At 33.6% G+C, this 9,461-nt stretch overlaps 2 long non-coding RNA genes across 2 annotated transcripts; one reads left to right on the forward strand and one right to left on the reverse strand.

Annotated features, from left to right (window-relative positions):
* The first annotated feature begins 4,729 nt into the window (after window positions 1-4,729).
* Window positions 4,730-6,071, forward strand: LOC145029080 (uncharacterized). Its single transcript, XR_013676358.1, has 3 exons — window positions 4,730-4,808; window positions 5,782-5,893; window positions 5,980-6,071. It is a non-coding gene; the product is annotated as an uncharacterized LOC145029080 (long non-coding RNA).
* Window positions 6,072-8,205: 2,134 nt separating this feature from the next.
* Window positions 8,206-9,045, reverse strand: LOC145029081 (uncharacterized). Its single transcript, XR_013676359.1, has 3 exons — window positions 8,906-9,045; window positions 8,447-8,809; window positions 8,206-8,353 (listed from the first exon to the last, which is right to left on the reverse strand). It is a non-coding gene; the product is annotated as an uncharacterized LOC145029081 (long non-coding RNA).
* Between the last annotated feature and the right edge of the window lie 416 nt (window positions 9,046-9,461).

Genomic DNA, 9,461 nt, shown 5'->3' on the forward strand with positions numbered 1-9,461 from the left:
GACTTACTCAGTTTGGTATTACTCTGGATATGCAATTCTCCTTTCTTGGAATTCTCCATGCTAAAATGTTTTAACACCTTATCCAAATACATACTTTGACTAAGTCCAAGTAGTCTTTTACTCTTGTTTCTTAAAATTCTTTTCCCTCAAATATAGGCAACCTCTCCCAGATCCGTCATAGAGAAACACTTTCCAAGCCAAGACTTAACTTCTTTCAAAGTTGGAATGTTGTTTCCTATGAGAAGTATGTCATCAACATACAATACCAGGAAGGTCATTATACTCCCACTAACTTTGACATATACACAAGATTGATCTTCACTTATAGAGAAGCCAAACTCTTTAACTTTCTCGTCAAAGAAAAGATTCCATCTGCGAGAAGCTTGTTTCAACCCATATATTGATTTCTCAAGCTTACACACTCTATTGAGGTATCTTGCATCCACAAAACTCTCTGGATGACTCATGTAAACATCCTCAGCCAACTTCCCATTAAGGAAAGCGGTTTTGACATCCATCTGCCAAATTTCATAGTCATGAAATGCATTTATGGATAGAATTACCCTAATAAATTTAATATTAGCTACTGGTGAGATGGTCTCATCATAGTCAACCCCTGGGGTTTTATTAAAGCACTTCGCAACCAGTCGAGCTTTGAAAGTGTGTACCTCTCCATCCATGTTGGTATTCTTCTTGAAGATACATTTGCACCCAACCGTCTTCCGACCTGGTACATTGTTAACCAAATTCCAAACTTGGTTGTCATACATGGACTTGATCTCACTGTCCATTGCCTCTTTCCACTTGGCAGACTCAAGGCCCGCCATCAATTTGATGTAGTTAGAAGGTTCATCTAAATTTACCAGTTTACTATCACTGATAAACGTATCACCATGTGTAGTAATATGGAAACCATAAAACTCGGCTGATATTCTAACTCTGCTGGAACGTCTAGGAGGTAACGACTTGTCAATTGGTTCAACTGGAATTTATTCCTTAGGTTGAGCCATAGCATTTTCAGAGGTTCCTTCATCGTTTGACTCTTGAATTTCTTTAAGATCAATTGTACTCCTACTGTCCTCTTTGCATATGAGCTCTCTCTCGCGAAAGACTCCCCTTCGTGCTACAAAAACCATGTTGTCACTAGGTCTATAAAACAAATATCCAAAGGACTTTTGTGGTTAACTGACAAAAATACATCTCCCACTTCGAGGTTCAAGCTTTTCGTTCTTTTCGTGAGTCTCTCGTCTAACGAAAGCTTCACAACCCCAAACCATGAGATTGGAAGTGAAGCTCGACTCATTATGAAACGAACCATGTCTAACAGGGTTTGACTACGCCTCTCAACCACACCATTACGTTGTGGCGTCCTAGGAGGTGTCAATTGTGAAACTATTCCACATTCCTTGAGGTAGTCATGGAATTCAATACTAAGATACTCACCACCTCTATCTGATTTGAGCATCTTGATCTTCCTGCCCAATTGATTCTCGACTTCTTGTTTGAACTCTTTAAACTTTCATAGGTTTCTGACTTATGCTTGATTAAGTAGATATAACCATATCTACTATAATCATCAGTAAAAGTCACATAGAATCAATTTGCATCCCTTATGGTGGATCTGAAGAGTCCACACACATCTGTGTGTATGAGATCCAAAAATCCTTCACCTCTTTCACAAGAACCAATGAAATGTGATTTTGTCGTAAACAAGATTCGCATGTATCATCCGAACTTAAGTCAAATGATTCCAACACTCCATCCTTTTGGAGTTGGGCGATGCGTTTCTTGTTGACATGTCCAAGACGACAATGACACAAGCATGCTTTGTCTAAACCGTTAGACGAATCAATTTGTAAAACACTATTACCTAAGTTGTCTACAACCATCACAGTTTCATACACGCCATCACAAGGTAAAGCTTTAAAATAAAATACACCATTTTTAAAATCATAAATAGTTCCATTCTCATTATTGAAAGAATATTCAAAACCTTGTTTATATAAAGCACGAAATGAAATGATGGTTCATGTCATCTATGATGAGTAGCAATAATTATTCAAATCCAAGCATAACCCACTACTAAGCACTAAGTTATAAACTCCAATCTAGGTAACAGGTGACGATCGCCTATTGCCCATGATCAAGTTCATTCTCCCTTGCTCCACATCCTCACTTTTTCTTAGCCCCTGTAAATCAGAACAAATGTGAAAACCAAATCTTGTATCAAGGACCCAAGAATGAGAATATGATGAGTTTTTAGATAAGATAGTGTAAATACCTCTCGAGGTTGGCTTCAACTTTCCATCCTTTATGTCTTTCAAGTACTTAGGGCAACTTCGTTTCCAATGCCCTTTCTCGTGGCAGTAAAAGCAAGTAGCCTCTTTAGGATCAGAGGTGGGGGGAGCATCAGAACTGGCCTTTCCTTTTGGGTTTATTGCTTGATGACCTAGCTTGGTACTTTACTTTTCAAATCTGTTTAGGAGGACCTTTCCTCTTTTTCCCTTTTCCACGCCTAATGGCCAAGACATGAGCAACAACAGGGGTGGAGGCAACACTTTTCCCCTTCATTCCTACTTCAACAGTTCGCAGGAGTTTTTGAAGTTGAGCCAATGTGGTCTCTTGGTTGTTCAAATGACAAGTTAGGATAAACTGATCATAAAAACTGGGCAATGAGTGAAAGATTATATCAATAGCCAATTCCTCATCAAATTTCACATTCAGCTTTAGCAAGCGCCCCACGTATCGTTGCATTCTTTACATGTGGCTACTGACGGACTCTCCATCTTTCATCTTGCTAGTGATGAAGGACTTTACTACCTCATACTTCTCTTGACGAGGTCATTTATGGTACTTTTCCATCAAGTCATTGTTCATCTTTACGTCCAGTAATCCTCATAGAACCTTTGGAGCTCAGGAGTCATAGTAGTCACCATGATGCATGCCACTTTGGTTGCATCATTGTAGTGCTTACTATACTTAGCTAGTTCTGTGACAGTAGCTTTGGTTTCATCAATCTCAAGAAGTTCCTTTTCGAGCACATACTCTTTGTCCTCGAAGCGTAGAGTCATTTTGATGTTACACATCCAATCATTATACTTGGTGCCATCAAAAGTAACCCTCGAGTAGATGTTCAAAAGAGAGAAGTTGTTATTGTTGGAGGAGGAACAAGAAGCATCGTTAGGAGTTGACATCTGAAAGAGAAGAATAACAAGTTTTAGCTTAGATAGGAACCATGTCCAAAATTCAAAAAATAGACCGAAAGTGCAAATTTGTGTAAACGACATGGACTAAAACTATAACTTTCTATTAAATTAAACTAAAGTATAAAAAGAATAAAATTAATAAGAACTCTCGGTAAAATAGCAATTTTAGATTAATTTGTAAAAAAAATGAAAACATAAGGACCATTCATGCAACAAACTTAAACCATAGGGACTATAATCATAAAAAATAGGAACCTGTGATTTTTTTATAAAGTACGGAGACCATATATGTAATTTCGTCAATCTTTCTTTGCAAGTCATTAAACAAGAAATCATGAGCGAGGTTTAAGCTTGTCGTCTGAATTCTCATAGTTGGCGCTTTTTTTCTCCCAACTCAAACCTTATTTTATAATTCATCTTCTATCTCCTCCGAATTTCCATCTTCTTTCACATTTCAGTTTTCATCAAAAATTTGAGATCTGATCGCTTTGATCGTGATTTGAAAGAACTCATCAATGGCGGGTGTGTCAACCCTTCTCAAATACAAGTTAACAGTTTTGGGCGATGAATCCGTCGGCAAAACCAGCATTATTATCAGATTTACTTATGACAAATTCGACAGCACCTATCAGGTACAGTTCAGCCGGATTCATGCTATGTTTTGTGGTAATCATATGTGGATATTATTTAGACATGTGGTTCGGTTGGAATTTTGTTATTGGATCAGGGTGTACTTGTTTAGAATTGAGGTTAGATTGATAAAAACTGTGTACACAAAATATTGCAAGAACAATAGCCATAAACAAAGAACCTTGAATCTTAGTTTATATTATAAGTTATTTCTCATTTTTTAATTATGAGAAGAGTTGAATAAACATGTTGATAGTTTGATTATGGTTCCTGTAACAAATTATTAGCTTATGGATCATGGGTCAGGTTAGATCGTTAGCATATCTGAGCATTGAATATATGCACCACTTACTAGCTAGTGATGAGCATCAAAGCATGATTGTGTTCTTATTACTATAAGGTTAACTAAAGGTCATACATGAGCCCTTATATATAATTTTTAAATTTAGTCATGGATGAGTTCATGAGAGACTTACAATATGATATGTTACGGGGTTTAATTTTTTCCTATAATATGTGTTAATCGAAGAGGTTAACTAACTTGCACTATTCGATATTTAGATGAATAATTTCAAGCATACAGGTTATGCAGATTAATCTAGAATAATTCTGAAGTTTGTTTCTCTAAATTAAGGTGTTTAATATTGCAGCCTACAATTGGCATTGATTTCTTGTCGAAAACAGTGCACCTTGAAGATTTTGCAGTTCGGTTACAACTTTGGTATGTTCTTAATTGCTAATTGTTTCTATTAACTCGCTCACTTATCATTTGTATATGAAGTAATGTGGATGTATATTGGGAGATTGCGAGTTTGGCCAACAAGTATATGAAAATAACCTTTACGTTGAATACATTATTTCATTACATCTAAACACATTTCAGGGATACTGGTGGGAAAGAGAGATTTAGGAATCTGATTCCAAGTTATATTGCAGATTCATCATACATAGTTATTGTATATGATGTTACCAGTAAGTGGTAGCACCTACCTCAACAAGTATTACATGTTCTTTTAATGATAAGCGTCACAGTTTCTCCTATTTATGATTGGGAAATGGATCGATATAGTCACTTTTTGGGTGCAAATTTCAAATTTTAGACATAAAAAATCATATTTTCTATATATAGACATGGATTCCGCAGAGCATCCTCCAAATGCACTGTAGAATCAACTTAATCTTCGAGGAATCGATATGGCAAAAAAAAAAAAAAAAAAAAAAAAAAAAAAAAATCTGAAGAACGAATCCGCAGAGCTACCTCCGAGGAATTGTTCTTCAGATTTTTTTTGTCACATCGATTCCTCGGAGATTAAATCGATATATATATATATATATATATATATATATATATATATATATATATATATATATATATATATATATATATATATATATATATATATATATATATTGTGCAGACGTGTGGACAATGCTATTCTATGAGAATTACTAAGAGAATATGTTGTTTATTAATGTGAATATGTTCAACCTCGCACAACTATAGCAATTTTCATGCATTCTCACTATTTTTTTATTCATTTTTGTTCTCACACATCATTTTTCACTCATTTTCATTCGTACAGAATATGACTCAAACATTATGACAGAATGAGAATAAGAAAAAAAAATCTACAATAACCTTATAGATGATTTAATTAGTGAGAATATGTGATAATGACAATAATTATGTAAGATTGAACGTTTTCACATTATCAAACAATATATTTTCTTTGTCATTTTCACAGAATAACATTATTTACACGTCCGTACAATAGGAGATTAAGTCGATTCCGCGGAGCCCTTAGATGGTGCTCTACAGAATCTATGTCTATATCTGGAAATACAATTTTTTATGTTTAAAATTTGGTATTTGACCCCAAAGAATGACTATTTGTAGCATAATCCCTTTATGATTTTAAAGTTACCCTAATTTGTTGCATTTCAGATCGAAAGTCATATTTGAACATTTCAACGTGGATAGAGGATGTGCGTACAAAGCGTGGAAATGATGCGGTTATAGTCCTTGTTGGGAACAAAACCGACCTTGTTGACAAAAGGTGTGTCATTACTTTTTAATCGGATTAAATTTATTCATTTAAGATGGTAGTTTTTTTTTGGTCTACCAATTTTTGTGGTCAAACAGGCAAGTATCAATAGAAGAAGGAGACAATCAAGCTCGTAAATTCGGGTGTATGTTTGTAGAAACCAGTGCAAAAGATGGATTCAATGTTAGGGTAAAAATTTGTAAAATTCTATGAAATATTCCAAATTAAGTAGTTATGCTAAATATTTGGGATTTCTTATTTTTATTAGTTTTAACTTAATAGGGTTACTGTTAGAAAAGTCTCAAATTTTTTTTCATACATAATGAAAAATCTCAACTTTTATTTTTGAATAGATGAATCTCGATTATCTAATTTTACATGATAATTTATTATTTTCAATTACAAAAATAAGGACTTTTCTGTTAATTTTGGAAAAATAATAGATAATCAAGAGTTTCTATTCAAAAAATAAAAATTATGATTTTTTCATAAACCATGACAAAATAATAAGACTTTTCTAACATTACACAATCTTTTATTTTATTATTATTATTATTTTGAAACGATAAATAATTATATATTTTTCTCTTCTCTCTGGAATTGAACCAAGACCTCCTAATTACTTGTTATTTTAAACTTCCATTACTCCATATCAGCCAAGTGAGCTAGCCCCAACTTATACACAATCTTTTATTCATCTTCAGTTCTCCAATGAGGCTGTCTTAATTACAAGAATCATTCCTTCATTGATTCTCTAGGTTAATATTGGTTATCTTTTCCAATCTTAGCATGTCTTCTTCAGGATTATATCAAATGTGCGAGAATATATGAAACCCCATGATAATCCGAGTCCTAACTTAAGTAATCAACAACCATCACCACAAGAATCTCAACAGACACCACCAAATCGACCTCAAGAACAGGATATTCATCCTCAACACCCGCAACTTGCAGTACCCACACCTCAAGCGAGTAGCACATGTGAGTCATTAGAGGATATTGTGAAGAATCTCGTGATCACACAACAACAATACATACAGGATACCCAGGCGAGTTTAAAGAATCTCGAGAAAGCTATTGAGCAATTAGTTGCATTGGTTGGAAAGTTGGAAGCTAAAGAGTGGTTTCCAAGCCAAACTGAGGTCAATCTAACATAAAATAATCCACAAAGAAGAAAGAATCATGAAGTCTAGCCAAAGACAATAAACAAAGACGATTCTCAAGAGACAACCCGAGGCTTTGAATTTATCAGAATTTGTTTTTCACTGAATTTAATTAATTTCGGATTATATATATTAAAAAATATTATTTAGTCAAGAAGAGCCCAAAGGCCCAAGGCCCTATCTTTGACCGTTAATATTTAATAATCCAAACCTACTACTAGCCCAATTAGACTAGTCCAACACCACAACCCAAACCCAATTTGCTTAACCCATTACTTGGTCCATTTGAATAAATGAGTGGGACAAACCTTATACGGTGTGGGGAAAGGTTTCCTCTTCCACCAATGTGGGATAAGTCCCATATTGTAATTTTATAGAGCAAAGTTCCAACAAGGTCTATACTATGTTTCAAAGATGCATATTTGACATCCCTTATAATGAAATACACAAAACAACCCATATATAGATCTCGCCCTTTCTTAACATCAATGAAGATGTTTAATCTTAAGCTTGGAGTGGTGTCATTCATTTCATGCATTATGTTAATGTCAAATAATCTTTACTTTCATGCATTATTTTCATTTTCTCTTGTTTTTATTTTACTATTTTTGAGTTTTTTGAAGGGCAGGTTCAAGTTTTAAAGTTTAAGGATCATAAAAGTTTTGAATCATAAGGTAATTAGATTCATAACATCTTTTTAATTGTAACTAGAAAAGGAGCCCATGCTCCGCCTGGGTCAAAAAGTTTCTTAAAGCCGTCTTTTGTCCCTTTTGTTGAATTAGGTTTCTTTGTGAAGAATATCCTCCTGTTGACCAATATACCAAAAAGATTAAACATGACAACTTGTTAAAAATATGAAAAACCTTTTCAAAATTATATTATGATCATCATTATTGACCACATGAAATTTGGATCTTTTGAAAAATCACATTTTTCGGTTATATTTTTTGGTTTCTATCTGCAAATATTCCAACCATATGAAATTACAACATAGCCCTTACGGTAGTAACCATAAAATAGCAGAAAACGAACCAATTATGAATAAATAAATAAATAAAGATTCATGTACCAGAAACACATCATGGTAGAAGAGATTTTTTTTTTCCAATCATTCGTTTTATAATACTCCATTGAGAACTAAAATATCCGTTTCAAATTATGTATTGATGGAACTAAACAACGTCTCATATTTTGATTGCCACTTTAAGAACCTATCTTGATAATTTGTCATGTCACTGTAAGGGCTCCAAGACAAAAATAGTCAGCTTAATTAGCAGAGAAGACTCTGTCGTTGTTACTTATTGTAAGCCTGCATAAAATTTGTCAAAACAAATGGTTAGGGCATATGGTCACAAGCTAAAAAATAATAATAATAAAAAAATAAATAAATAAAAACATTTACCCTTAGGCTCAAATCTAAGCTTCACATTTTTGGATTGACTTTCAATTTTGAATGTAGCAAGTAGCCAAGTCACCATAGCCCATAAACAAAGACCAAGTCAAATATATTTATATGTATATATATATATCCTAGTTCAATGTTAACCCCATTTCGTTTAAAAACAAAGAAATAATACTAATAACAATAGTAATGTCAATTTTTTCACTGCTGTTGACTTTAGTTTGCAGTTGACTTTTGGGTGACACACCACCTACAAGTTCACATTAAGTTTAAATTAAGGTTACCTCTCATGGTTCTTCTCCCAATTCCACCATTACCCTTCCTCATAGTCGGAGCAAATTCCCCAAAATCAATTTGTCAATCCTGCAACAATCAATAATAATTTATGATTTAATATAACTATAATAACTAATATTAGAAATAATAATATGATAGTTTAGTAAATAGTTAAGTTATTACATTATCTTGATCGATTTCTTGGATCATTGTATCCACTTCCATCGTTATCAAAGAATGCAAAAGCAGAAAGCAAATTCTCCCCTCTCTCCAGGTTGTTAGGGTGAAGAGTTGCAGCAAGAAACTCACCATAATCTATGGTTCCACTGCTATCAATATCAGGAAAAAAAAACTATTTTTTTTAGTTAGAGTTGAATATAATACATTCAAATGAGAAGCTTTCATCCATGAAAATCAAAATCAGTTGACCATACTCTCTCTTAACTTATTTCAACATGCAAAATGGCCTAGGTACCCTTCCCCACAAGTCTATAGCAGCTAACCTTTTAAGCATGTTTGTAATTTTGTTTCTTTAAGTGTAACTCTAATATACAGGATAGAATTGTTCGTGCCCCGATCAAATCACAGTAGAAACATCTCAATTCGGGAAAAAAGAAAAACAAAAAGAACATCAATAGCATTTACTAATAGTTTCATATACTCAATTAGTTGTAGCAACTTTTGATCCTTGAAATCAAACCCAAATATGAATTTAAAATTAAAATACAAAAGAAAATAA

This window comes from Lactuca saligna, chromosome 2, assembly GCF_052625555.1.
Source record: "Lactuca saligna cultivar CGN05327 chromosome 2, ASM5262555v1, whole genome shotgun sequence".
Lineage (NCBI taxonomy): Eukaryota > Viridiplantae > Streptophyta > Magnoliopsida > Asterales > Asteraceae > Lactuca > Lactuca saligna.